Below are 6000 nucleotides of genomic sequence, written 5' to 3' on the forward strand. Positions count from 1 at the left end.
AGATTCCACTGCACAAGTAATATAAAATTGCCTCTTCAAAAAAATTATTGACCTCATTATCAAAAAATGGGCATATTTTCTCCTTTGATCTCTGGTGGATTTCAGCAATTAGCTATCTTAAGACCTCACAGAAAGAAATATAAGTTTATGAAAACCCTCTTAATTCATAATCTGATACATATTTTAAGACTTGTTTTAAGCCTGGAGAAGGGATTGAAGGGACACCTCATTGTGCTCTTCAACACCCCAAGAGGGGATGTGGAGGGACAGGTATTGATCTCTTCATTCTCATGACCTCTGACAGAAGTCAAGGAAATGGCACGAAACTGAGTCAGGGAGGTTTAGGTTGGATATCAGGAAAAGGTTCATCCCCCAGAGGGTTGCTGGGCAGTGGAACAGGCTGCCCAGGGAAGCGGTCACAGCCCTGGGCCTGACAGCGCTTGATTTGGACAATGCTCTCAGGTGCATGGTGTGACTTGTGGGGTGTCCTGAACAGGGCTAGGAGCTGGACTTGATGATCCTGATGGGTCCCTTCCAACTCAGCATAATCTTTGATTCCTTGATTCTAATATGTTAGGTTTTATCAAGGTAAAACCTATTATTCTATCACATTCAAATAATTTCCACTTCATAAGACCCATGTAAGCAGACAAAACCACATTTATTTGATTGTTTCTTGCTTAACATAAGCCCTGACAGACACAGCTGCTCCCTCCAAAGCTGTTTCAACTGCAGGAGAGCTGATAAAAATATAGGAAATTGTTCAAAGAGATCTTTTCCCTTCTTTTATATTTGCAACATCTGAAATTAGAAATTAGGAACTTAGAGTTTAGAAAATTAGAAAAGCAAGGAGCTTTGTAACATGCTAATTTTTCTTGCTTGGAATTGTTGGACTCGCTATCATCTTTCTGTGCTCTTGCTGAAAAGTTGTTTTTTTTTTTAATTTTCACAATAGATTTTATTGATTAATTCTAATTTATAGAAGGATATTCCAGAGACCTTGTAAATTGTCTATATTGTGAAACTCTTAGCTCAGCTGTCATCTATAATGAGCCTTATTTTGGCTTAAGTACTCAAACTGAACAAGTTTCTTAATTTAAACCACTTCCATGTGATATAAATGCTTAAAAGAAGAGCTCTATTGAGTGCTTCTGTATGACACAAAGCTCAAAGGTCAAGTCTGCCGTCGTGTCCACTCAGCGTCCGCCTGAGTGACCCGGCTAGATGGCACGACGACGGCGGAGGACACTCCCTTTGGCTCCTTGCAGTTTTCCAGGAGTGCCTCCGGAGGAGCGACCGAACAGCAAATCCACCGAAAAGAAGAGGCGGACTCTTCTTGGGGGTGAATGTCGAAAAGTTTATTAGTAGCTCTCGAGAGCCCTAACAACCTTCAACAGAACCAACCAACAAGAGCCGCGAGAGGGACCTGACAACTGCTTATAAACGGGGGAGTGGAAAGGGCTAACAACCAATGGGGAAGAACTAGGGAGTGGCTCTTGGGATGATGGATTGGGACAACAACATATCAGGGCAGATTAGGGGAGGGGTCCTTGGTCCTAGTCCAATCACTTGACGCCCCTGATGAAAGCTTCCCGATGGTGGGGACGGGATGCTGAGTGATGACAAGGTACCAGGGAGGGGACACAGGAATGACTCAGCACTTTTGCTGAGTCAAGGGGCAGGCTTAGGGAGGAGTGAGAGGGGTTTAACCACAGGGGTATAGGGGAGTTACAGGGACAAACCATCTACCAAACAGGGGTAATAACATTAGTATAAACAAACACAATACAACAAAGTCCTTATTTAAACCTATAGTAAACAAAATATCTTTCAAATTTAGTGCTCTGGAAATGTTCAAATATAAAAGTACTCGTTTTCAAAAGTCTTCAAAATAATCTTTAGACATACTGTTATGTACTGACATTGAATGACATTAGGATTAAATCTCCTTAGTCTGTATCGTCCTTGGTTATGCTTTCTCCTAATTTGTACATTGATTTGCCTTTGACACACCTCTTCAATTCTACTAGCATTGTGATCTTCCAGCAATATTTTCTTTTGCTCTACCACTTCTCTATGATGCTCATGTTTCACCTTTCCTTCCTGTGTGTTGATCTCAGCACCAGTACTGATGATCTGTAGATGCAAAAATCTTGTATTTCATTTTCTGAGTTATATTGTCTTTTATTGATTCATCTTCACCAGTCACTGAAAGTCCTGTTCACTTGATTTTTTTTTAGTGTACCCTGTAACACACTTAGATATGTTTGTTATGAATAATCTCTGACATACCCCTGTATCCCTCTGCAACTAATTGTGACTGTGCAAATGGAGTGCTGGAATGCTTAAAATGGGACTGCTAAACAACTGGACACACCTTAATAAGTCAGGTGTCTGCAATCCTCCACAAGGTCAATGAAAGTCTGCAGCTGGGTGGTGTCACTTTATGATGTAAATGTGTGTACTGCAAAATGCCTTACAGGTGAACTGGTATACAGCAATGATTTAATTTAATGAATTTTTAAAAAAATTCCAGCTTGTTTATATTTATGTTTGTTTATGTTTATGATTTTAGCATATGGTTAATTAAAGGCACAATAGACTGCTGATAACTAAAAGGCAGATAATAGCTAATAACAGAACTGAATTAAGATTGAAGGTTGGTATCTTTCAGGGATTCTGGAACTGAGCTGCTGAACATATTGATTCAATTTACAGTCCACTAAAGATTTTTTTTTTTTGTCTGATCCTTACTGAAATTTGGAATAAAGGAACATTAAGCTGCAAACCTGATCTTTAGATAAAACAGTATTTTAAAAAGGACTGAAATATTTGGGAGATGCTGTTAATGGGAGAAACAGGCTCTTAAGTGGTCTGCCTGGCTGGGAGAATGCTAGTCTTCAAAAAGCTGAGTGGTCTTTGAAATGTCAGTTTTCACAGCAGGAAAGACAAATAGCAGCTGGCCTAGAAGAAACCAATAATGCTTGGTTACTTATCTGATTATTGTGTCTTCTCTCACTGCACCACTCTTTAATTCCTCACTTAAACCGGACTATTTTAGAAGTAAAATGCTAAATCTAGTCTCTACAAGCTGTAAAACCTCTTGAGCCCCTTCAGGGTATAAATCTGTCTTTGAAGATGCCCACCTAGAGAGAGTCATTCTTCTGTGATAAGGTGATCTAGACTTGGCAAATAATTTTGAGATATCTAAATAAGGTGAGATAAATTTTATGTCCCATATTTATGGGGTTTTCAGTGTATCACAAGCGCTGGTGTCTCATTCACTCTTTTTGCTCTGTGACACTGGAGGCATTTAGAATAGTCACCTTGAATTTCTCTGAGAAGTCACTCTTCTGTTTAATTCTGTGTAATGAAAACCTTTTTTTAGAGTTTTCTTCCTCCAATCTCACACTCCTGAAAAATCAATTATGCTTATTAAAGTTGACTATAATCTTGGTCTAAAATTACATTCTCCTTTGTCTTCTGTTTTTGATTTGTGTCTCTTTCATCACACATTAAGAATGCCTTTGAGACAATCCTTCTTATTCACATCTCTGTGCATACTTAGGTTATTCTTCTTCAAAGTCCTATTTTCAGTGCCTTTAAGGGAGAAAACTGAGACCCTAAAGACTGTATATTGTGATAAAGCATATATTCAAGGTTCACAATTTCATTGCAATTTTCTCCTTGGATTTTGTTATGAAATTGAGGATTGTAAGCTTGTACTAAACCATTTGCTTGCATTTGTACTAAACCATTTGCAGAGTTTTTTTTTACTGGGTTTAATACAGCTGTTGTTGATGAGCATAGACTTAATATTAAGTCTATGTTGATGTAAATAAACATCAAATTATTTTGAACATTATTTTGAAACAAATAAAGCTTCATAAGCAATTTTCTAGTTATAGTCAAATTTTCATATAAACCACAAGAATCAGGTTTAGGTTAGATATGAGGATTGATTAAGGAACGGTTATAAAGAATTTGAATTCTCACATGAAAAGTCCATTAATATAGTGGTGAATTACTTTTGTTGACATATATGTAGAACTGGAATGGTTTATAAATTAATTTTTGAACCTACCAAGGGGTATTTATATGAAAATTTTTCTGTCCCTTAACAGTGGGGTCTTTGGAAGCGATGTTAAAATTCACATTTTTCTATTTAAGAATAACTATCACAGAAGAAGATAAGAACAGCATTTTTAAGTCCAAAAAAATGTCAGTATCCTTTCTCCAGTAGTGCTTGGCTCCGTGTGTGCCAGTAATGATTGTGTGCAGGGAAAGAATGGAAAATCTGTGTAAGTGCGGAGTGGCCTTTCTCAGTTCTGCAGCACCTCTTCCAGGAGTTGTCTCTGCATCATCCCAGCCTGAAAGAATGGTCTATGAACACCTCCAGCTTATTTGAAAGTTCCCTGGACTATTTTTGAAAATAACAGAATGAATCTTTTCCATGGAGAGTATAAGAAGCTCTTGATAACCAGTTTCAGTTTCTTGACTGTTCAATGGACATGCAGGGTTAAAATATGATGATGACGATGATGATGATGATGAAAAGATTGATGAATAAAATTCCATTTAGTTTTAATTAAATCACAGTAATAATACAATTACTACTAATTATGATCAAGAAGAAGTCTTTATTACATATCAGACTGGTCAAATTTTATATCTTCTTCTCTCCTTGATTTTCTCATGCTTATAAGAGAAGCACAAGGACTTTAATTCAGAACTATATTTCTGTTTTTGTAAAGTGACTTGTCCATATTATGGTGTAATTAGTCTTCATATTTCCTACCCCAAAAAGAATATAAATATTTCCAACTGCAATTAGAAAACTGAGAAGCTAGTTCTCACTGACGTTTTCACACACTCTTTATCCTTCTATTTGAGCATATTTTTTCTCTTGCTAATAGAACCCAGCATTTATTTTAAAGGATGCTCGCAGATGTGTAGATTATTCTTCAAAACTTCCTGTTCCTGTCAGTTGACAGATTTTTGTTATCATTTCGGATGTTGGCACACTTTATTTATGAAAATAGCTTTCCTATCTGTGTCAATGCCAACAGAGAAGTAGCTCTGTTTTATCCTTTCTGCATAAGATATTATGACAGTCACAATTCTCTGAAACATCCACAGGTGCAGTTTCCAGTTTACTGATACCTCACTATATTAGGAAGACCAAATAATAAAATTTAGTAACATATGTGAAGAGCAGTGGCTCTCATATGCTTTCAGAACTTATTTTAAAAGATCAGTCAGATAGTGTTCAGACAAACACATCTTAAACATCTTGCTTTTCAGATCACTTCTCATCCCTTTCTGGTCTACAGACAGCATGAGAGTTGATTTTACAGTGGTTTTTTACTTGTTTGGTTTTTTTTTTTTTAACCTGTTCACATATGTGGCATAATGTCTTTCCCCATCTTATTTTAAACCAGAATGGCTTGATAAATACCAAGATAATGGGAATACTGTTTAATTCAGTTGAATAAATCACAGCAAGTTCCTATCAGTGCAGATGTTGTCAATTATTAAGTAAATGGACAAAATTCAGGGTATTACTGAGCATTTTGGCAGTGTATGAATGCAGAGTGGCTCAATGTTCTCACTCACGCCAGAAGTTACATCAGTGGGTGCAGTTATCATGCAATGTATTGAAAGGAAAATGTTCTGCTTTTTTTTTTTAATAAACATTATTTAAAGTCAAAATCAGCACTGAGCAATAGTTAAAGCTACACTAGAACTTGCAAAAAGTATTAATTCTCCCATCTTAAAAAACCTTACTATGTGGCACACAACTTCTGTCTTGTAACAGTGAATTTTTTTCTGATAAAAATTACTTTCCTTAAGAAAATAGATCTGCTTTGTGGTACTACATATGTCTAATAAGATAAAGCATCTTTGAGGAGATATTTTCATTTTCTCAAGTTTTAAACATTCTGCCTGCTTATTTCCTTGTTCCTTGGCAAAGGAATAGATAAAAAGCCTTGATGAAAA

This window comes from Vidua chalybeata, chromosome 1 (genome assembly GCF_026979565.1).
Source record: "Vidua chalybeata isolate OUT-0048 chromosome 1, bVidCha1 merged haplotype, whole genome shotgun sequence".
Lineage (NCBI taxonomy): Eukaryota > Metazoa > Chordata > Aves > Passeriformes > Viduidae > Vidua > Vidua chalybeata.